The sequence below is a fragment of the Carcharhinus amblyrhynchos genome, chromosome 21, assembly GCF_965287045.1.
Source record: "Carcharhinus amblyrhynchos chromosome 21, sCarAmb.v2.hapA, whole genome shotgun sequence".
Lineage (NCBI taxonomy): Eukaryota > Metazoa > Chordata > Chondrichthyes > Carcharhiniformes > Carcharhinidae > Carcharhinus > Carcharhinus amblyrhynchos.
In genome coordinates, this window is record NC_137344.1 from 29236480 (window position 1) to 29261264 (window position 24785).

At 41.4% G+C, this 24785-nt stretch overlaps 1 long non-coding RNA gene across 2 annotated transcripts in view; it reads right to left on the reverse strand.

Annotated features, from left to right (window-relative positions):
• The window catches only part of LOC145356309 (uncharacterized), a 441051-nt gene that overhangs the window by 103748 nt on the left and 312518 nt on the right, over positions 1-24785 (reverse strand). The gene's annotated exons all lie outside the window — the stretch shown is intronic.

Below are 24785 nucleotides of genomic sequence, written 5' to 3' on the forward strand. Positions count from 1 at the left end.
ACAAACCCTACTTCATGGTGTGTGAAGCAGGATTATTCAATCTGCAAGTTTAGAAATTGTGTTTCTGATTCCAAAGTTGAAGCTGTTACTCTAAATTGTGATCAGCAGTGCTTCCAGAGCTGATCCTCATGGACCTCTCACCTTCTGCCATTCTTTCCTTCCTCTGTTTTCTGTCTTGAAGTCAGAATCCAATCTTCTACTTTTCCCCTGACTCCACATTCTCTGACCTTATAGGAAATTCATAGAAAGTCTTCTAAAAATCCAAATAGATTATTCCTACTGAATTACCATTGTCTGCTCTCTCTCCCATACCCCCTCAAAAATTCAATGAAATAAATCAAGTTATTCCCTTCTGAGATAAAAGCAAATTACTGCAAATGCTGCAATCTGAAGCCAAAACAGAAAATGCTGGAAAATCTCAGCGGGTCTGGCAGCATTAGTAAGGAGAGAAAAGAGCTGATATTTCAAGTCCGGATGACCCTTTTCAACTCCCTTTTGAGATGAATGCTGACTAGTCATTGCTTTTTTTTTGTTCCTTGATCATCTTCTAGTCTCTCCTCCAGCTGGGATTCCATAATTATTCCTAACACTCACAGTAAAGCTGATTGTTTTAAAATATGTGGAGCTAATCCATCATTGGGACCAGGGACTTTATCCTCGTTGAGTTTATTTAGTTCCTTGGACACACCCTTTTTGTTATTTCAAATATACTTATCTCATTTCCCACCTCATCAAACACTGTCTTGTCTACCTGCTCCATCTATGGAATTCATTGCCACAGAAGGCTGTGGAGGCCAGGTGTTCTTAAGGCAGAGACAGATAGATTCTTGATTGCTAAGGAGACCAAAGGTTGCACGGAATAAGTGAGGGAATGGGGTTGAGAAATCTATCAGCTATGGTTGAATGGCAGAGCAGTGTCGATGGGCCGAATGGCCTAATTCTTCTCCTATATCCTATACCTCCATGAGAAATAGTGAACCAAAATAGTTCAGTGTTAATGTTCTTTTTACTGAAGTGCTGGTTTCTCAGAAATGACAGACTTTTGCTCTGTCCAGGTTGTTGCCCACTGAGGTCAGGGTAGCATGTTGGTAATAAGTCTGCTACTTGAAGGTAGTGGTAGATGCTGGTGGTCCTCTTAAAATGACTTTCCTAGACTGTTGGTCTATCTCATCCTAGCACACGTGAGACTTTGCTGATGTGTCGATGTCACACAAGCAAGCTCATTCTCCACAATATCTCTGGCGCTACTCCCAAGATTGAGCTTTGTAAAAATGAAAAGAACTTACATTTATAAAGTGCCTTTGATGAGTTTTTAATGGATGAAAGCCAATGAAGTAATTTTGAAATGTAGTCACTACAGTAATTGAAGGACACTTGGCAGCCAATGTGTGCACAGCAAGATCCCACTAATAACAATGAGATAACTGACCAGGTAATACGTTGGTGAGAGCACAAGGAAAACTTTCCTGTTCTCCCTCACATAGCAGGGGACAAAGCTCAGTTTAATATCTTGTCTAAGGGATGGTGATTTATCTATGCAGCACTCCCCCAGTATTTCCATATATGCTCAAGCCTTCGGAATGGGACTTCGACTCTCAACATTCCGATTCAAAGGCAAGAACGGTACCACTGAGCCATGGTGAGCATCTAACTAACCAAACTTAAAGAATTTGCGTGTTACAAACTTTGAAACAGCGATTCCTACAAGAAATGAGAATGTCGTAGTGAATTATTGCGAGAAAAACATATTCCAGCATTCTGGCAAATAATTGTTCAGCTCTTTCACAAGATAAGCAATTGTACTGAGTCACTGCAAGGAGCGGTGAGTTTTGGCAGAAACCTACAGTGAGAAATGTTGGCCAAAGCACTGAATCCCACTGGGATAGAAGGGAATCATGGTAAACTGGTGTGAGAAACTCAGACATTTTGAGTGACTTGAAAAACAAAACAAGGCAGTGAATTCCTATGAGACGTAGGAGTGCCACAACAAATCAAGACAAACAAGGACCTTAAAGTGAAATGTTGAGAGAAATAAATCAGAGGAAAGAAAAATATTGCTTAAAATGTACATGTGGTGAAAAGTCAATGTGAGAAATAATATTACAATTATTGCATTTGGGGAATTCTTTATCATTATTCTATTGTAAAAATAGTAATAGAAAATCTGTAACAAACTATGACAATGGATCACTGGGATAACGCTACAAAGTAACAAGTCTCACTACACCAGGTTAAAGTCCGACCCATTTATTTGATAGTAAACCCACAAGCTTTGCCCCTTCGTCACCTGACAAAGGGGCAAACCCCGAAAGCTTGTGGGCTTATTATCAAATAAACTGGTTGGACTTTAACCTGGTGTTGTGAGACTTCTTACTGTGTTTACCCCAGTCCAACGCCAGCATCTCCACATCATAACCCTACAAATGCATGTGGGGCAGCTTGCCATTCCAACATTGTTGTAAAAATGTAGACAACAACTGCATCTTCCCTTACATTTGGAAAATTATATGTCTACTTCTCCCCAGAGCATAGTTGGAATTCTTCAACCTCACGTGCGGCTGGGATTCTCCAGTCCTGCTGCAGTGAATGAAGATTTGGCTGAGTGCCAATTTCTCCATTCTCATGACAGCATTACTCGGGCGTGCGAGACAGGAGAATTCCGGCCTATATACCTGGTGATTCACATCTCCTCTATAAGGCATTTATTGGAATGCTGAAAATCTGCTGGGTTCACTCACTGTCCATCATTATGAATCATCACTTTGTTAACGTAGTCAACCTGCCCTCTTATGAACATTACTCTTTTATTTCTTGAAAATCAAAGGGGAGGAGACAGCGGCTTAGTTCTATCATACAAAATAACCAGGTCCCAGGAAAAGTACAGATGTACATGGAATCCCGATTGAGTTTTAGTTAGATATGCTCACGAACTCAAAATTAATTTGAAATTGCACACATGGGGGTGAATTTTGCTGTTCCACCTGCCACGGGGATTGGAGCTGGTGAGGGGCGGACCACGGAAAGGCCAGTTTACCTTGGGTGAAATGTTCCGGTTTTGGGGCAAGCAGGGCCAGAAAATCCCATCCATGATTTTAATTCGACATGTTGCTTCCAATATATCTCGTGGCAAATTTGTACAGTTGAATCAAAATGTAATCAAGACACTGAATGGTATAAAATAACAGCAGTCATGCACACAAATGTACAAACATGCAAAATGTCATAACAAAACAATTTTAAATAATTTTCTTTTCTCTTAGGTTTCATTACTGAAGAAATTATTATTTGCAGCTGACATAGCCTCTTTTTGTATTTAGTATCAACAGATGTTGTATCATTGGTACTCAGGGGCTCACTGCATAATTTTATAGACCAAAAATGTTAAAACATCCTACAAAATCATCAATCTTACAATATTTCCGAACCTAACACAAAAAGCTACAACAAACCTCAAAGGATTTAACAGCTTGGCTCATTCTAAATAAACTTGTGGTGACCTTTTCAATATCTGGGATCGAACATTGAGCCATTAGCTTGATTACTCTGGACACTTCACCATCTATACCTCTTTCCTAATCCATTTTCTGTAGAAAGAAGAGCTAACAAATAACTGTCAGTCTTCTCCTCCCCGCCACTTCACAGTAAAAGTATTCAGATTTACATTGTAAAAGCTTCCCTTCGTTCTTTATTACACAAAAATAAGGTTCTTGATTGAAAAGAGGTCCAGATAAAAAAAACAGCAAAACCTATTGCTGGGTTGTGATGATAACACATTAGTAAACATAATAAAGACAGTGACCTTTCCAATGCAGTGAAGAGATGAACCAATGTCTCATTCTTTCAGATACAAAGCCAAGCTCCCACTTGAAGGAGCAATGCAGCCAAAATAATCTCCAGGGATTTTCACGGTTGAAGGCAGAGGGTCAACTTTGATTCTGGCAAAATAAATTACCTATTATAGAAATCTAATCACATAGAGGGGTTCATTTTTACTTCTCCATAAACATCAATTTCTATTTCAAGCAGCAGCTGGATAGACTTGTGAACAATATGCATGATACAAATGTGTAAATCAGCAGAGGTTTGAACAGGCTATGTCTTTCTGGTTTTAATTTAGGGTGTTTTAATCTCTTTCACACTTAATGAATTGTTTGAAGAACTGAAGCATATTAAGGCTTCAATGGCAGCCTGTTTGTGTTATATTTTCAGAATAATCCAATTAGTGAGGTTTACTTTTAAATAGCACCTGGATAGCCACAAACAGGGTCGATAGCAAAGGCAGCCAGTAACACTCCGGTGAAAATTATTTTGTTATAGTATCAGACTAACGATCCACAGGTTGCACATTCAAAATTTCAATGTTACAAGCTGAGGCGGGCATGATGGCACAGTGGTTAGTACTGCTGCCTCACAGCGCCAGTGACCCGGGTCCGATTCCTGGCTTGGGTGACAGTCTGTGTGGAAGTTGTATGTTCTCCCCATGTCTGCATGGATTTCCTTTGGGTGCTCCGGTTTCCTCCCACAGTCCAAAGATGTATGGATTAGGTTTGAATGTTGTTTCAATAAGATTATTGGCATTGCAGGATTCGAGTGCATTTCAGCGAAGGTAAGGAGGGCCCAGGTGAGAGAGTTTACTGCTGTTATAGGTTTTCCAGTCATCTGCAATAATACAGATTCTAATTCTTTAAAAAAAGTTTGCGCTGGAGTTTCTAATATTGTACTAAAAATCTCAAATCTGTCCACGTCAATATCCATTCTAAATGTTAAAAGCCATGATTGATTTAATTCCTTTAGACCCATTTACATTGTTTCCTTCAAACTTCTACATTGGCCATGCTAAATTACCCCTTAGTGTCCCAGGATGTGTAGGTTAGAGGTATTAACGAGGTAAATATGTGGAGTTGTGGGGAGAGGGCCTGGGTGGGATTATGGTCAGTGCAGATCTGATGGGCTGAATGGCCTCCTTCTGCACTGCTGAGATTGAATGATTGTGTTGTGAAATTGAGAGCTGCCATTTATTGCAGAAGCTCAACGGATTCACATATATATGAGAAAGGAAGGGGACATGTCAACTTTGCCCAGGTTGGCCAACATCTGACTCTTATCCCTACAATTTGTGGTTGATTCTTCATGTCCTCTGAAGTGGTCTAGATTCAACACAACACCACCTTTACAACACTCAGTTGCAAAATAACCACTCACAAACAAGACATTACGAGGCCTACTGACCATGAGCAAGACATTGGATCAAGATAAGGTCAGGTCAAAATCCTGGAACTTCCTTCCACGTGTACCACATAGACTGTTGTGGTTCAAGAAAGCAGCTCACCACCACCTTCTCAAGGGTAATAAGGGATGGAGAATAAATGCTGGCCTAGCCAGCAATGCCCACATCCTAAGGATGAACTTGAAGAAAAGATTCAGTGAATTGAAGTTCAGTGGACCCCAAAACGATCTCCTCACCAACACCTAGGGAATGGTGCGTAAGCTCAGAGAAGTGTCCCACACAACTCTTCCATCAAAAGTGCCAAACAGATAAACATATAGGCTTCCTTCTAATGGTCCAATGTCTAGCTAATTTAATCTACATATTTAAACTGTGGCTGCGTACACTGATCTCAACATAGATTAATTGTTCTGATAGCACTGTACACGTTACATTGTACACGTTACTCTTCAAAATGTTTAACCTCGAAAGCTCGTGAGTTTACTATCAAATAAACCTGTTGTTGTCGAACTTCGTACTGCCTTAATTAAACCAGACATACCAACAACATGGCTACAAGAAAAGGATTCTGGCTGCATATTTTGCAATAAGTGGTTCACTTTAGCCTTGATACCTTCAATATGTACATTGTTCAAAGAAACGTGTGATGAAATATTAACTACTTTTCCGGATAAATGCAATGCAAAAAATGTTCCAATGTAATATAGGACAACGTAATCCACTTGGTCGATACAGAACTGAATACGCAACCCTGATCACACCTTATTCACCACGATGTTGCTGTGTTTCGAGGGTGTTGGCTAAGAGGAGAGGTTAAATAAGCTAGGATTGTTTTCATTGGAAAGATGGAGGCTGAGGGGAGACCAATAGAGGTCTGCAAAATTACGAGAGGCAAAGGCTTTTTCCAAGAGTGGAGCTGTCAATTACAAAGGGGCACAGGTTCAAGGTGAGAGGGAGAAAGTTTAAGGGAGATGTGCGGGGGAAGTTTTTCATGCAAAGAATGGTGGGTACTGGAATGTGCTGGCACAGGAAGTGATGGAATCATGCACATTAGGAACATTTAAAAGGCATCTGGATGGGTACATGAATAGGAAGGGATATGGACCAAGAAAGGGCAAAAGGCTTTTTTTTCCCCAAGTTTAGCTCGTGCTTTATGATCAGCATTGCCTTGGAGGGCTGAAGGGCTTTTCCTGTGCAGTACTTTCCTTTGCTCTTTGTGTCTGCACAATGTACATCCAAGGAATGTTTACCCACAGGATGCATTCCAGAAACTCTTCATACCTACGGTGGAATTCTCCCGTGCCCCACAGGTGGGTTTAATGGCGGACACGGGGTGAGAATAAGATGAGAGGCCCAGAAATCGGTTTCACGCCAGAATGAATTTATATCAGGATATTGTGCTGGTGCCCGCCATGACAGGTCAGAAAACCTGCCAGAGGCCAGCATGCACCTCAGTTGCATCCTGTTAATGGGAAGTGGGTGAACACACGAACATACATGCACCCATTCACACACAATTCTCCATGATGCTGGTGAGAAAACACACCAGTGTGAAACAAGTTTGGAACAAAATGGTGTGCAGATACTTGGATTCACCTGAACAATATCTGGGGCTGCCTCTAGAGTTCATTTTAGGGGCAGCCTGCAATCTTGGACCCTGAAACACCTCAGCAAATGGGTCAGGGGAGCATCTGCAGGTGGACCTTCCAGTTTCGTTGACATGGTGGGGGGGTGGGGGGGGGGGGGTCCATCTTCCAGCCTCAGAACATTCCTGGATGTCCATCTTCATTCTCAGGAGGTGAACTTTCTGGCTGCAGAGTGCTCCAGGAAATTTATCTTCATTTACAGGCAGTCCACCTTCTTCAATGATAGGTCAGTGATATTGGACATCTTTTCAATGTGGCACCAAACACAAGGCTTCACTGTGTGTTATCCAGACCTGCCCCGCCACTGAATACATAAAACACCCAGGTGCATAATTAGTGAGGTCAGGACTGAAAGATTTGGTGCATTTTCCCACAATCCTCTGCAGCGGGAAACACTCCATGTTCCAGCCCCACCATGGCACCTCATCTCAATATAGGAGAATTCCACCCCTACTTTTTCTGATGACTCCCACCTGTGACTTTTCTCAACAAAACCAATAGCAATGGCTAAATCATGGGATCATGATTTTTTTTTTGTTTTTATTCCAATTCAATCAAATCAAGTCCAATTCAGAGGGTCAATGCACCTAACCAGCACGCCTTTCAATCTGTGGGAGGAAACCGGAGCACTCTGAGGAAACCCATGCAGACACTGGGAGAATGTGCAAACTCCACACAGACAATGACCCAAGCGGCGAATCAAACCCAGGTCCCTGGCGCTGTGAGGCAGCAGTGCTAACCACTGTGTCACCATGCCGCCACTTAACCTCATACACGAGACCTCCCTGTACTTCATGTCAGATGTTTAAGTTTCTGGATCAAATGGTCTGAGGCGTGTAGACTGAAAAATTAACCCTTTGGATCATTTTCTTTTGTTCACAAGCAAGTAAGTCGCAATGAACGGACTTTTGCATGACAAAAAAGCTGTCCTGTTTTTGTGCTTTGCTGTCTCCCCAAAAACATGTACTTTGCTGAAGGTTTTCAGGACGTTCCTACGCATTAATGCTGTTGAAAAATAGGAGAGAATTCATATCTGACAACTGGCAAACATATCAAACTACAGCTCCAACTTACACTGAGATGCAACCAGGTGGCCTTTGTGAAAGGCTTCAGAAATTAATAATTTTGCAGCTGCCAGGAATTCAGCTAGCTTTACAATTTCTTACACAACCATGGTTTTATTGTGAACAAAAGATCATGAATGAACCCAGTCCGTCACTCAAACCAGCCTCCAATCCACTGACACTGTCTACACTTCCCACTGCCTCAGAAAAGCAGCCAGCATACCTCAGAACTCCACACACTTCAGACATACTTTTTTCCACCTTCTTCCGCTAGGAAAAAGATACAAAAGTCTGAGGACATATACCAAATGACTGAAGAATAGCTTCTTCCCTGCTGCCATCAGACTTTCGAACGGATCTACCTCACATAAAATTGATCTTTCTCTGCACCCTAGCTGTGACAGTAACATTACATTCTGCACTGTCTCCTTTCCTTCCCAATGTATAGTATGCTTTGTCTGTATAGTGTGCAAGGAACAATACTTTTCACTGTGTACCAATACATGTGACAATAATAATCAAATTATCAATGCCAAGATCTTCAGCAAGTGATAAGCCTGTGCAAATTTCCCATCTCTTACTTGATAACATCTGGCAATAGAAACAAATCCATCTGATTCTTTGGAACAGTTGTTAGATGTGCACGATTGCTACATTTCAAAGGCTGCAAAAGACATCACCAGTTAAAAGGACCAAGTGTACTCAAAGCAATGCTATTATGTATGAGTCTGTGATAAACATGATTACTTACCATATTACACTTTATCCTATGAATGACAGGACCCTCACTGCACATCAATGGATCGATCTCACTACATACCTGACTACAAGGGAACTCCATGCTATCTCCCTTAAATTTTACTCCAGGCTGGATATTGTCATCTTATTATCAGTGTGAAGAGGAGATTTGTTACAGCAAGTGGTTCTGTTATTGTTCAGAGAGGCACGTTCACGTCCACGGGGATATTTTACAAAAACAAAGCTGCAGCACCCAAGCAGCCAATTTCTCCATGTCCCATAAGTGTAAAAAATATCTGTAATCTGTGATGGAATGGCTCGTTACCGCAAAGCACTTGCTCCAATTGTAAACACTTGGCTGCATCAGTCTGTACCATTTATGAACCCTACATACCTGAACTCAGCAAGAAGTCAACAAACATTCTAAAAGTATATTTAAGACATTCCTCAGGGAGTAGTTCGGACAATGCGCAGAATCTTCCAGTCCCGCCAGCAGTGAGAAGCAGGGCGGGCGGAGAACTTAATTTGGTGCAGAGCCAAGAATCAGCATTCCAAATCTGGGATGGAACTGTGGGAATTCTGTCATCAGGATTTTAATGGTGGGTGTAAGGCCAATGGACAATGTCAGGAAGCCCTTTATCATGTTTCAGCATGTCATCCATGCTCATTAAAAGGCCACCTCACAAGAAGTGAGTTTCCCGCCTCCAAATTTAGTTCCCTGTTAGTGAGAAATTAGGATGTTCACTTTTACGATTGCACATAAATGACATGCACTTGGCAAGGCAGACTTTCCTGTGATTAACGGTGAATTGTCCTCTTTGGGGAACATCAGTAAATGCCACCCTAGAGTCAAGTTGCTTGGAGGTTGACTAAGGAAGGAAGGAAGAGTCACTGGGAAAGGATGGAACAGTGGCCAGGCCAAGGTGAAAGGAATAGTGCAGCTTGTATGGGTGCCTTGACCTTAAACCCCATGAAGTTATAGTGGGGATGGTGACTTTCTGTCCACCTTCACGATGTTATTCTCTGCACTCCACAGGGATGAATCTGCAATCAGCTAATCAGTGCAAAATCACACGCGGTCAAGTGTACCGCTCCCCCACAAGTGAAAATCACCCCAATCTCTGCTGCCAAAGTTAGACTTCAGAATGGAAATTCTGTCTAATAAGCAGCAACTCCGACATTCCATACATGGATCATTTGTGATAGAAAAGGTTTATTTACCTTACCAGATTAATTAAGATAAGTGCACCAGACAAAACACCAAGTTCTTGTTTGCCACCTATAAACCTCGCACAGTGCATGCATTATTTTATATTCATTAATGGATGTGGGCATTGTTAACTGAACCAGCATTTATTGCCAGGCCAGCCTTTATCGCCCAATCCTGAGGGCGTTTAAGAGTTAACCATCTTGCTGTGGATTTAGACTCACGTGTAGTCCAGACCAAATAAGGACAGATTTCATTCCCTAAAGGACATTAATGAACCAGATGGATATTTATGATAATAGACAATGATTTTGTGGTCTTCAGTAGAATTTTAATTCCAGATTTTTATTGACTTCAAATTTCATCATCTGCTGTGGTCAGATTTGAGCCTGGAACCCCAGCATATTATCCTGGGTCTCTGGATTACTAGTCCAATGATAATACCACTTTGCTATTGCCTCCCACTAAGCATAGTTCATGACCAATGACCATGAGGTAAATGATTTCCTTGACCCTTCACCTGAGTGATCACAGAACAGTAGAATCCCTATAGTGCAGAAGGAGGCCATTCAAGTCTGCACGGACTCTCTGAATGGACCTCTTACCCAGGCCCCAGACAGTGCCAGAGGTTCTACCAATAGGCACTGCCCAAGCTTCTTGACCTTTTCCCTCCTGGGGGCTGTACTTACCTGTGTGGCATCACCACGCATCTGTTTGTCAGGACTTGTTGTCAACACTGCAGACGTGTGTCACAATGGCAGAGGAGGGGGCAGCGGCTGGGGGAATCCTAATGTGGGAGATAATAGAGCAGGAAAGCCCACTACTGATATTTAAACGTATGGTAATGGGGTTCCCAAACTTTCATGGCAGGAACCCTATTAAGTTATTGGTGTGTGCTGGGGATGGGGGAAGCAATTTGATCTGGAAATCCCCCTTGGCACAAAAGCTATTTGGGGACTCCTGTCAAATTCTTTGCCCTCACTGGTTTCCCCACTTGCAGGGTGGACAATCCTGGCCGTTGTGTGTTTGGATTTTCAAAAGATACCTGTTAAGGTGCCACATAAAAGGTTACTACACAAGCTAAGAATTCACATTGTTGGGGCAGTTGATGCAGTAGCATGGATTAAATAGCAAATTAATAGGAAACAGTGATTCAGGACAAATGAATCATTTTCAGGTCGCCAAACTGTAACTGGTTAAATGTCACAGGGATCAGTGCTGGGGCCTCAACCAAACACAATCTTTATTAATGACTTGGATTAGTGGACCAACTTATTGTAGCCAAAGGTGCCGATGATACAAAGGGAGCCGAGTTGGAAACTAAGATATTCCCCTGATTAAGGCAGAGATGTGGTTGAATTTATTTTCTCAGGCGGCCATGAGTTTATTGGAATTCTCATACACAGATAGCAGTGGAGGTCATTCAATATAAATGTTTAATTTACAAGAGAATCAAAGTTGCAGGAAGCCACGGGGTGGGGGCGGGGGAGAGAAGCAGGTAGGAAAGTGGAATCAAGGCCACAATTAGCCATGAACTGAGTCTGCTGCGCCAGTAGAGGTGCTGAATGGTCTACTCCTGCCCTTATTTTGTGTAATCTCAATAGCTTGGGAAACAATGGGAGACCACCAGGCAGTGCATCAAGGGAGCATTCAGGACATCAGATATCTTATTGCAAATGTCCAATAAGGTCATAAGAGGGTTGAAGCCAACACAGCAACAACGATAATGGCAAAGTCACATCATCAGTGCTCATGTGTCTCTAGAAACAAAGAGAAAGATTCCTCTTGATTAACCGTCCCTACACATTGTTAATAAATGTTTGGAAACACATCCTTTTTTTTCCCAAATGATTGCTTCAGTATTTATTGCCCATCCCTAACTGCCCTCGCCATTTCAGAGTCGACCACATTGCTGTGGGTCTGGAGTCACGTGTAAGGTGCCAGAGAAACTATTTTCTTCTCCAAAGAAGCATCAGTGAACCAGATGAGTTTTTGTTACAACCATGGTCATCACTAGCCTCGTAGTTCAAGATTTTTACTGAATTCAAATTCCACCATCTGCCATGGTGGGATTTGAATCCAAGTCCCCACAGCATTACCCTGAATTATTAGTCCAATGAAGACACTACTACACCATTACCTTCCCAACTCATCTTGGCATCATTCCATAGTTTAGTATTGACAAACGATGGATGGAGGGGTGAAAATGTTGACCAAAAGAATTTGAAAGGAAGTTTCCAAAGATCCAAACAAAGATGCTTAAAAATTTTTTAAGTGGTTCAGTTAAAGTACTGTCTTCATCAATACAAAGGATTGCATGAGGAAGCATACAAACAGTAAATCCTGGTATGAGTCATGGAATGATATAGCAGCAATGGAGGCCATTTGATCCATCAGTCCCACTCACTTACAACTTCCCCCAAATCCTGTAAAGGTTTGGCTCATAAACTGGTCATACAAAAAGCAAAGTGTGTTACATCAGTGTGGAAACACATCTAACATAGAACAGAGATGGAAGCCGTCACTGTGATCAGCTCAGCATTTTCATCATTCCAAGCCAACAGTAGAAATCAAATCCAATCAAGTTTGTTTGATGAGCGGCCAGTCTTGTTGGCTGTATTTCAAAATGTTCAAAATATTTCAAAAACAATCTGCAATTGAAGACACAAATGCAAGCTCGGATCTGGAACCTAAAACATGATGAGACTTTTTTTCCAAGAGTAATGGCTTTGACAATCCAAACAAATGCCAAACATACTCCTCTGATGGAATCCATTATTGCATGCACTTCAGAAACAAAAAGTGCCAACACATTACAACATGTAACAATTTCTTGTAAATTTTGAAATGGAATAGGTTCCAAAAATTGCTTGGAACCCAAGTTTTCCTAACCCAAATTTTCTGCTCTTAAGGCTCTTTGGAAATCCATTGGTGGTTTGTACTGAATTCTACAGGGGTACAGTTGCGTCCATGCCTGGATCTGTTGGAGACATTATATGGGTTGATAGCAGGTCTGGGTAAAGGAAGGCTTCAGAAAGTTGACAATTGAATTCAACAGGCATGGAAAAGGTTAGGGGGCACCAAAGATCTACCCCAGCTAACACTGGCAATCCAGGCCCTGTGCAAAGGAATTCTGTAAATTCCAATGGAGGTTACTGCTAGAAGATATTGACATGCACACTCCTGGTACAACCATCAAGATTGTTGCCAAACCACACCTCTGTTCTGTTTCAAACCTATTCTCCAGTGGTAGTTCCTCACTCTGGACCAGAGATCACCTACCTTGCCATGATGGCGGAAACAAGCACTCTTTCCTTATCCCATTCAGAGTGTTTTATAACCCATCCAGTCAGTACTCCTGCAAACAGTATTCTCCAGAAAGCACACTGTTTGCCAAACCTTGTATCCCCAGATTGACCACCTTTGAAAAGGCATGCTGGTAATGTCACTAGACCAATAATCCAGAGGCCCAGACTGATTTTCTGGGGCTACAACATTCAAATCTCACCATTACAATTAGTAATTCAATTCATAAAATCCAGAATTAAAGAGTTAGCCTCAGTAATGATGACTATGAAACTATCATCGATTATCATTGAAACCCAACTGGTTCACTTTAGGAAAGGAAATCTGCTGTCCTGGTCTGACCCACAAGTAACTCCAGTTCCACAGCAATATGGTTGATTCTTAACTTCCTTGTGAAATGGCCTAGCAAGCCATTCAGTGCATGGGCACTTAAGAATGGGAGGCAGCAAATGCTGGCCTTGCTTCACATCCTGTGAAAGAATAAACAAAACTCCGGAAATGTTCCTGTGCCCAAACCTACTCATTCTGTATTGAATAGTACAGACAGTATGCTTCTTGACTGAGACTGCTTACCATTGTTCAGGTAGATTCTGGGCTTCAAGCTCCCTTCTCCTAAATGTTTCTCAAGAATCGTATCCACCAATGCCAGTCCTGATGATGCTAGAACTTCTCCCCAGTATATCTCAGGCACTGCAATAAACCCTCGTTTCCACCTAAAAATGCTCCTGGGGCAGCCAGGGTGAAGGTTAATGCTCAGTTAACATTCTCCAAGCAATTGTGAAAGGCCTCCTTTCTTGTCCTTTCTGCAATTTGTTTCATCCTTTGACATCCCTCTTCCCTTTCCATTGCTCAAACTTACACGTTCCCTGCCCCCACCTTTTCCTTTCTTCTGAATCTTCCAATCCCTTCTTTGCCTCTCTCCCCACATCCCTTGTTTAAACCCTCTCTTTTTTTTTTCCACTCTCCCATACCTTATTCAGCATTAATACTGAAGCAATGATGCATCTCAGAAATTTAACAGTTACACTAAAGAGTTGATGGGTAAGGATCCTAAAGAGTCATGCTGCTTTGAGCTTGTAAAGAGAGATTTACCAGTGAGAAAGGAGGCTTCTGATTTTAACTTTAGCAATTCATGTAGAATACATCAAAAAAAATCTAAGCTATAGTTTGACACATTAACAATTGTCAGGGTCTCAAACCAGAAACCTAGAGTATATTATGGAGCCAGACTATATACCAACAACATTTCCATTTTGGCATAAATGTGAGGAAAGGATGTAAGGATAGGAATAATTCCATTGACAAATTCAAGATCTTTTATAGTATTTAATAATACAGTTTAAATATAACTCTAACAAATGAAGCAGCTTGACCATTAATAGTTGAACAATATTTAAAAATGAAACAGAAACAACTTTACTTTCTAGCTTATGACAGTTCCATTTCCAAATAAGGCCCATTCTTTCAAAATTTGAATCCCCTTGTAAATAAATAGTTAGCAAATCCAGGCATACTTGCTTCAATATTTGTCTTGAAGCTTTCAGAGAAAGATAAAGTTCCAGAAGTGTGCAAAATCCTTCTAATTTCAGTCAGGCTTCAGCAGCAAACTGAACCACTTTCTACAAAAGCCTTTGTTCTCTGCTACAGGCTCAAGACTGCACACAAACCACTGTCACATGACACTCTCAATCACTGTAATCAGAAGTCCCAGGGGAAAGTGAGAATCAAAAGTCCATTAACTGCACTTAACATAATGATTTGCAAGGCTAATGTAACTAATTATCTTGCTCTCCTGGAATCTGAGCTGCATTTCCTCCAGACATACAGACTGTCTGTAGCATAAAGCTGATTTTTAAAATATTCTCCTCAAATACAACGAAAACAATTGCACTCCTATGATCATACAACGCATCTAAAATTGATATTCTGCAAATTGCATCTGCAAATTTTCTATTTTACATGCGTTTATCAATAACACCTCTCTGACATGTTAAACTTCCACCTCTATTTCAATTCATATCATTGCATACTGGAACCTCATCTTCACAATGAACTGAGTTAAACTTTCTGAACCCATTTCTCCTCAAAGTTTTAAGATCCACCAGAAAAGTGAGATTTTAATCTGATCTGTCGAGGTTAGAATTGAATTCAGGTCCAGGGACAGAACAGAAACATCCTATAGAATGATAAAAGTCAAGTTTCTTTTTTCCACTGGCTGCCAATGGGAGTAACAATATTGGTGAGAATACAACATTGCTTCTTCCACTGGCAAGTGCAGGCAATCGTCCCCTCAGCCTTTTAAATGAAACTGGAAGGCATCTAATCCATTCTGCAATATATTAGTTTTAATCAGTCCAAAAGATGCCTCCAAAGACTTCCATTTGGTGGAAGTTTAAACAATGAATGGCATTATTTCATCATAGCCAAAATATTAAAGAATGAGTGGAAAGTAACATTGTTGGTTTGGGAAACTCCAAGTAATCTAAAGACAATTCCTATCTTTCTGTTTGAAAAGCATACTTCAATAGGTACTTCAGGAGATGGTGGTGTAGTGGTATTGTCACTGGCCTAGTAATCCAGAAACCCAGGGTCATGCTCTGGGGACCCAGGTTCAAGTCCCACCAAAGCAGGTGGTGAAATTTAAATTTAATAAAAATCTGAAATTAGAAATATAATGATGACTATGAAACAATTGCTGATTGTCAGGGAAAAAAAAACTCATCTGGTTTACTAATATCCTTTAGGGAAGAAAATCTGCCATGGTTACCTGGTCTGGCCTACACGTGATTCTAGATCCACAGCAATGTGGCTGACTCTTAAAATACCTTCAGGGTTGGGCAATAAATGCTGGACAAAAAAGAACAAAGAACAACCCAGCATGGGAAACAGGCCCTTCGGCCCAACGAGCCCACGCTGCCATCTTAACAAAGCATTTTTCCTACACCTCCCTTGACCCATGTCTATGCTTATGGTACCCCCATTGGAAACCAGATTCAACGTGGATACACAATTCTCTTCATATCTTGCAAAAGACAGTACAGAGCCTGAGTATATATATCTATGGTATAAAGGAGGAGTTAAAAATTCTGATCAGGGTAGATAACCCAACAGTGGCTTTCATTGTTACCTGCCATGAAGGAATAAAATAAAAGGAATGGAATAAGTTCAAGTCAAACAAGTTACAAATATAAATCAGGTCACTTACAAAATAAAATTACTCTGGAAGGAAAATAGAAATCACCATTGTTAGAAACAGAAGAATAATATAGGCGGTTCTAAACACATTGGCCTAAGAAAGCTATGTGGGGAGTTGCAATAAATCTTTGCTTTGATTCTTATATTCAACAGAGTTGGATCCTCCAAAGTTTTGGAGGTCAGCTCATCTCCATACCCACTGTATGATCCATTGGGTTTATGGCATGAACAATGGAATGGAGTTGAGGCACTTGAGACTGAAATTTGTCCAGAAAACAGCACGTGGGTCATCTGGCACTCCCCACGGAACATCATGCAAGTGACATGTAAGAGACAACACTGTTGCGTATTGCGCTTTACACCTTGGGAGACCAGTTGGATTTTACGCCATTCTGCCCTGAAGCTGACATGGATGATTTTTCTGACCAGGCTGCATTGGAGGGATGGGGGTGGTGCTGATTCGGGCATTGGAGCGTGATAATAATATGCTAATATATTTAAATGATGTTCCCGACTTAAATGTTTGTAAAGTTTAGCTTAGAGAGTAGTCAACTATACTGCAATAATTTATTACACGGCGTACTTGTTCTGTTATTATAAAATAGCTCGCGCTCCAATTCAATAAGAGCAATGGCACAGGGAATCTGTGAATTAAACGATGCCCGTCACTGATGGGGGAGGGGACAATCATGCCGTGTGTTCAGGTCAATATGAAACCTGATTTGGCCGTTCTCTGAAGAGTTTCCAGTCCTGTCACCGAACCCTGCACGACAAGATCAGGAGAGGAAATCTCAGCCTCTTCCCCATTTACCAAACTAGAACATCGGCTAGAAATAACAACATGAAATTGTCAACACACTTATTTATAAAAGAATGATTCTTAAAATAAACACAGTTAGAAAATTAAGCTGCATACAAGCTTATTCCACCCTGAATTTATCGATGTTTTGGAATTTGAACTACTGTGACCTACTTCACTTGAATACTCTCATTGTTTTAGCTAATAACTCATTCAAACTGAAAATACTTGGGTAAATGATCTATCCATAATTATCCATTGAAAACAATTCTAAGTCAAGGGGAACAGAAATATGCAAGTTAATGAATGCATGAGTTGGAGGAATTAAATGTGGGTGATGTCAACTGCGATGACATTGCTAGCTAACCTGCGTGCAGTAAAATAATTTTACCATTAGCACAAAGGAGTTGGAAATAATTATAAGGTGTAAAACGTTTTGAAGTAAACCACTGATCACGCTGATTGTGTCTGAAGGAATCCTCTTTGTGATGATAATGACTGTGATTAATTTCACTTTGCATTATCGGAGGTTAGTGTCATCTGTTTGCAAGGTTCAGTAGCCGACCTGTCTCTTTTGCACCGTGGGAATGTTTTGATCCAATCATGAAACCAATGGCAATTTTATTAGATATTGCAGTTAGTAGCCTTGTGTTTCTCACTCCGAGTCTCGGTGTAGTCGTAGAGGATACCAGGCAACACAACAGGTTTTATTAGTGTGGTGTAAAAACTATAAAAGTTAATGACTGTTTAGGTGCGCTAACAATAATGTGCTCATTAAACTGTCTCGGCGGTCTTCTACACACACTTGTTTAATTCACAGATTCCCTGTGCCATTGCTCTTATTGAATTGGAGGGCGAGCTATTTTATAATAACAGAACAAGTACGCCGTGTAATAAATTATTGCAGTATAGTTGACTACTGTCTAAGCTAAACTTTACAAATGCCCAAATGAGTCATTGAACCTACTTGTTGCGAGCCCCATAACTGTCAGCACACTTCTTCGATGATATCTCACTTTCACTTTCCACTCAGTGAAGTTCTGAAGCAGGATTGTGTATTAATAAAATTTACCTTGCTAAATCATGGGACTTGCTATCTAAGCTTTTCATTTTTCACTCATCCAGATAGCTGGCAGGAAATGACCAAACTCCAACCTAGGGCTGGGGTAAAGAACATACTGTATGAAAAGAGATCGATTGGCAAGTGATCTCTGATTGATGAAGTTGTTGTCATGGAGAATGCAGTATGGAACAGTTAATTGCACAGCTTTGTTCAAATTCAAACTCTCATTGGTCAAAACACTGCCCTGAGGAATGAACCAGGGAATGGCCGCTCCCAAAGTTTTTGGTTAGATGAAAAAGGTACAAATTGCACATGTGCTCTCTGTCTGCAAAGGACAGTATGTAAACATATGTGGCTTCTAGCAGGTGCAAGTTATTTCATCTTAAAATCTCTACTTTTTCAATGCTCTAATTTCTTTTATGTCTCTTTCAACATTCTGGGGTTTACCATTGACCAGAAGCATAATTCAACTAGCCATATAAATATTGTGGCTACAAAAGCAGGTCAGAGACTAGGAATCCTGCAGAGAATAACTCATCTTCTGACTCCCCAAAGCCTGTCCACCATCTACAAGGCACAAGTCAGGAGTGTGCTGGAATACCCTCCACTTGCTGGATAGGTGCAGCCTCAACAACACTCAAGAAGCTTGGCACCAGTCAGGACAAAGCAGCCTGCTTGGTTGGCACCCTATCCATAAACATTCACTCCCTCCACTATTGACACATGGTGGTAGCATGTGTACCATATACAAGATGCACTGCAGGTACTCACCAAGGCTCCTTTGAAAGCACTTTTCAAACACACAACTGCTACCATCTAAAAACACAAAGGCAGCAGATACCTGAGCACACCACCTTCTGTAAGTTTCCCTCCAAAGCCCCTCACCAACCTGACTTAGAAATATATCAGTATTCCTTCATTGCCATTGAGTGCAAATCCTGGAATTCCCTCCCTAGCAGCACTGTTTCAAGAGGGCAGCTTACTACCACCCTCTCAAATGCAATTAGGGAGGGATAGGCAATAAATGTTGATCTAGCCAATGAAGCCTACATTCCTTGAATGAATAAAATAAACCTTTGATCTTTATCTTCAATGTTTTCTATCTGTACAGCTGTCATATATTCTTCCTGCTGTGCTGATTGTCACTCCTTCTGTAATTTCCTCCTTTCCTCCATCTGTCTTCCCTCTGGGGCATTCCCAAGGTTTCACTGTGGCTCTCTCACCTATTGCCTTATTGATGTGCTTATTATCTAAATTTCTTATTTAAGGTACATAGCAGAAAGTGAAGTAAAAGAGATTGGATTGGAGATAGATGCAGAGAAGACAATTGGAGAGATGGTAAATGGCTGAGAGAGAAGGTTACAGTGATAGGGAGGTCACGAGGGAAAGAGCGGGAAAGTGGCTATTGGAAAGTTGGAGAAGGAGTTTGTGTAAATATGAGGAGGTGGAAGGTTGCGGGATAGCTGAGCAGAAAGCTGGTGTTTGGAGAATCCAATTCTCCGTAACACAGGACAAATAATTTGACTTCACGAAGTCCATTGACACGGTCAACCATGAGGGACTATGGAATCTTCTCCTCTGTTTTAGCTGCTCCCAAAAGTCTGTCATCATCCTAGTCTACCTCCTCCACAAAGACATTCAAGCTGTGATCCTGACCACTGACCCAGTTTACATTCAAACTGGGATCAAGCAAGGCTGTGTCATCACCGTGATATTGTTTGCAATCTTCTTTGCTGCAATGCTCTGTCTCACCCTTAGCAAGCTCTCCCACTGGAATGGAGCTAAACTACAGAACAAACAGGAATGTGTTTAATCCCTGCTGCCTGCAGGCCAGTTCGAAGATCATTCCATCCTCTGTCATTGAACTGCAGTATGCAGATGATGCTTGCATCTGCACACACTGAGGCTGAGCTCCAAGCCATCATCAACACCTTCACTAAGGTGTAGGAGAGCATGGGCCTTACACTAAACATCCATATGACAAAGATCTTCTATCAGCCTGTCCCCGCTACACAGCACTGTCCCCAGCTTATCAAAATCCATGACAAGACCTTGGACATTTTCCCTACCTTGAGAACATACTGTCAACAAGGTCAGACATCAACGACAAGGTTCAACACTGCCCTCAGTGTGCCAACATAGCCTTCGGTCATCTGAGGAGAGTGTATTTGAAGTCCAGGATCTTAGACTCAGCACCAAGCTCATGGGCCACAGAGCCATAGTGATACCTGCCCTCATATGTGACTCGGAGATATGGACGATGTATAGAGGGTATCTCAAAACCCTGGAGATGTCCCACCAGCGCTGCCTCCACAAGGTTGTAAAAAGCCATTGGCAGGATAGGTGCAGCAACATCAGTGTTCCTGTTCAGGCCGACATCCCCAGCACTGAAGCATCGACAACACTCGATCAGCTCTGCTGGTCAGGGCCACATTGTCTGCACGCCTGACAAAAGATTGCTGAAACAAGCCACTCTATTTCAATGAGGCAATCGAGCCCAGAAGGACAGAGGAAACATTTCAAGGATGACCTCAAAGCCCCCTTGATAAAGTGCAACATCCCACCAACGCTTGGGAATTCCGGGCCAAGACTACCTGAAGTGAAGGAAAGGCAGCCAGGAAGGAGCTGAACACCTTGGGTTCCTTGCCAAGGGCAAGCTGAAACCCAATATTGCCAGCAAAAGGAGTGCTTAGCAACCTGAGCACCCCAGCCACCTGCTCCTCCAACCACCAGCAGCCCCATCTGTGACCGAGACTGTAGGTCATACACTGAACCCCTCATTCACCTGAGAACTCATTCTTAGTGTGGAAGCAAGTCATCCTCCACTTTGAGGGATTACCTAAGAAGGAGAACTATGCATACAATTTAATTCCTTATCCTTTACATTGGCCATCGTTTCTTCGGTCATGCCTGAAGTAAGGTCAGTCATGGTCAATAAGAAGCAAATCATCCCATTGGAGGTCTATCCTTTTACTACCCTAATTCTCCCAGCTCAACATTCTACTGCATTCAAATTGGTGCTGTTGCTGCTACTTTCTGATGTGGAGATGCCGGCGTTGGACTGGGGTAAACACAGTAAGAAGTCTGACAACACCAGGTTTAAGTCCAACTGACTTATTTGATAGTAAACTCACAAGCTTTCATATAAAGCACAGACAGTTTACATATCTGTAAACTGTCTGTGCTTTATATGCTCTGTCTGAGGCCAGAACTCTTCATTCACCTGCTGAAGAGGGGAACCTCGAAAGCTTGTGAGTTTACTATCAAATAAATCGGTTGGACTTAAACCTGGTGTTGTCAGACTTCTTACTGCTGCTACTTTCCTGCCAGGTTACTTGAAACACATATGAACTGTTGGATCTTCTTCACAATCTAGGGTGTAATTTTACCTTAAATAATCTTGAAAACATTTCCTCCAACCCAGCAAATCTAATTTAAATTGAATGTTTCAGATCGACCTAATTTTACTCGAATGTAATGTTTCATATACCACAAGAAATGTTCCTCCTTGCACCTTTCTGTTAATGTCATTCACATTATCCATCATTTCTTTTGACTTCCCCTCTCATCATGTCTTACTTACAGGCTCTGCCGTTAACCTTTACTGACTGTCTCGTGTATCCTGTACGACATTTGTATTAGCATGCATCGACAGAAAACTGTTTAGATGCAAAGCGATTTTGTTAGCATTACAACTGTGATAGGGAGTAAAAGACCAACTAGTCCATCAAGCCTGTCACAACTTCTTATGCTATTAGTTACCTCATTGCAAATGTACTTCTATGGTAAATATTTGGAGACTTTAGCCATTACAGTGAGATGTTGTGCATGGAATTATGAAAACAACTGCTGAAAAATTGAAAAAATGGAAACAGCAGTAGTTAAAAACAGACCCCCAATAACTTTACAAACTGCTATGAATATAGGATTATCATATTTGCTTCTATTTAGCACATGAAGTTATTTTGATCCTGACACATTGCATTCAGCTATTAGATCATTCTGTGAACAATTATTCCAACACAGTTGTTAAGGTTTGCACACAGTGAGATATATCAGAACAGCATAATTGTAACAATGTGTTATTAATTCAATATTTTACAGGAAATACGTACTTGTAGTATATTCAGCACATCTACAGGGAGGCAAGGGTTATAATTCAATCTTAGGGTTCTGTTTAAACTCATAAAACCTTCAGTTATATTTTCATGAATTAGGTGAGCACCAGAAAATCCTGATTGAATTACAACTTTGTAAATTCTTTTCTGCTGTACGTTACTTCATATAACGTTACACTTTTGAGCAAATCTTGGCATTGATCCTGAGTCCAGGGAATGACTGCCTCTCTGGATTTTTAACTTGCGTGCTATGACACAAACAAATATCAAGGAGCAATGTGTAAAACATATACAGGAATTTATGTCTTATTAAAAATATTTAACCAACGTTCTCTCCATTAGATTGCATCTTTGCAAGGCTCTGACTGTACCAGGATATAAGCAAAATATAACTCAAATGCTGACACCTTATGATATAAGTACATAACTTACAAATAATAAATAGGAGCAAAAAAGCCTAGATCATTGATATGTACCCATTTTCTGCAAAATCAAAATTAAGATCAAATATTTTTTCTCCTCCAGCTGCCACCTCACAATTCTAGATTTTTTTTTCCAAATTTAGTCCAGAGGGAAGATGAAGAAAAGTGAAAACTTTGAATGAAATTGGAAATTGTTACTGATCAAAATTAAAATAAGTTGAGTTAAGGGCTCAAAAACTGACTAATTGGATATCACACGAAGTCTGTATATGTCAATAACCAAGTATGGTTTGCCAAGTATGACACAGTTGGAAATCCTAATTGAAACCAAATACTAGAAAGCTGAGATTCTGACAATCAAAATTTCATTTAGTAAATCAGTGATCAATAGGTCTTTTATCGAAGTCTAGAATGCTCAATCTTCATAAAGTAAGCAATTCCAAACAAATTGCACAAATACTGATGGTTACCAAACTGAAATACATTCTCAGCATAACATATGATGCAAAAGTATATTTTTCATTAGTTTGTTTGGGATCATACAACGGCAGACGACGACATATCCAATCCTTGAATGAAAGCTCATTTCTACATTATTATTCAACTTAAAACACATCAGAATAAATGCTGTCACTTGTTACAAATCAAATTAATTCTTTGACTTTTCATTCTGCATTGGCCAATGTAGACCGGGAACAGCTACTAACAGGAAAATTTACAGAAGAGTGAGGGTGGGGGAGGGGGAGAGGGGGTAGGGGAGGGGGAGGGGGAGAGGGGGTAGGGGAGGGGGAGGGGGAGAGGGGGAGAGGGGGTAGGGGAGGGGGAGAGGGGGAGAGGGGGTAGGGGAGGGGGAGGGGGAGAGGGGGTAGGGGAGGGGGAGAGGGGGTAGGGGAGGGGGAGAGGGGGTAGGGGAGGGGGAGAGGGAGAGGGAGAGGGAGACGGAGACGGAGATGGGGTAGGGGAGGGGGAGAGGGGGAGGGGGAGAGGGGGAAGGGGTTTGGGGGAGGAAAGAGTGGAAAAGGAGGGGGGTGGATGGAGAGGAGGTGGATGGGGCATGAGCCCAGCATGTTCCCTTTAGGGTGATAGGTAGGAATAACAAGCCTAGAGAACCATAATAACCAGAGATGTTAAGGATACAATGAGAAGGAAAAGACAGGCTTTTAAAAAGTACAAGGGGATCAAATCAGTGGAGACATAAGGTATAGAAAGTGCAGGTGGAGCTTAAGAAAGCAAAGAGGGAGACTTGTAAAGAAGGGAAATTCACGTGGGATAGTAGGGTGTTTGATGAAGTGGATTCAAAATTGGCTCAATTTTAGGAGAAAGAGGGTGATGACAAAAGGCTGCTTTAGTGACTGGAAGCCAGTGTCCAGTGGCATACCACAGGAATCTGTGCTGGGCCCCCTATTATTCGTCATTCATATAAATGACATTAATAACTGTATGGGGGTTAGGATTAGTAAGTTTGTGGATGACGCTAAGATTGGCTAGATGGTCAACAGTGAGGAGGAGTGCCTTGGGCTACAAGAAGGTATAGGTCAAATGGAAGATATTAGCAGTTGGAATTTAATCCTTAAAAGTGTGAGGATTTGTGTCACTTTGGAAGGAGTAATTTGACAAGGAAGTACTCAATGAATAGAAGGACACTAAGAATTTCTGTGGAACAAAGGGACCTTGGCATGTTTGTCCACAGATCTCTGGAGGCGGATGGGCATGTTAGTAGGGTGATGAAAAAGGCGTATAGGACATTTGCCTTTATCGATCGTAGTGTAGATTACAAAAGCAGGAAAGTCATGTTGGACTTCTATTGAACTTTGGTGAGGCCACAGCTAAGAGTACTGTGTGCAGTTTTGGTCACCACATTATAGGAAGGATCTGACTGCACTGGAGGGGGTGCTGAAGAGATTCACCAGGATACTGCCTGGAATGGAACATTTAAGCTATTAAGTGAGGTTTGGTAGCCTTGGACTGTTTTCACTGGAGCAGAAGAGACTGAGGGACAA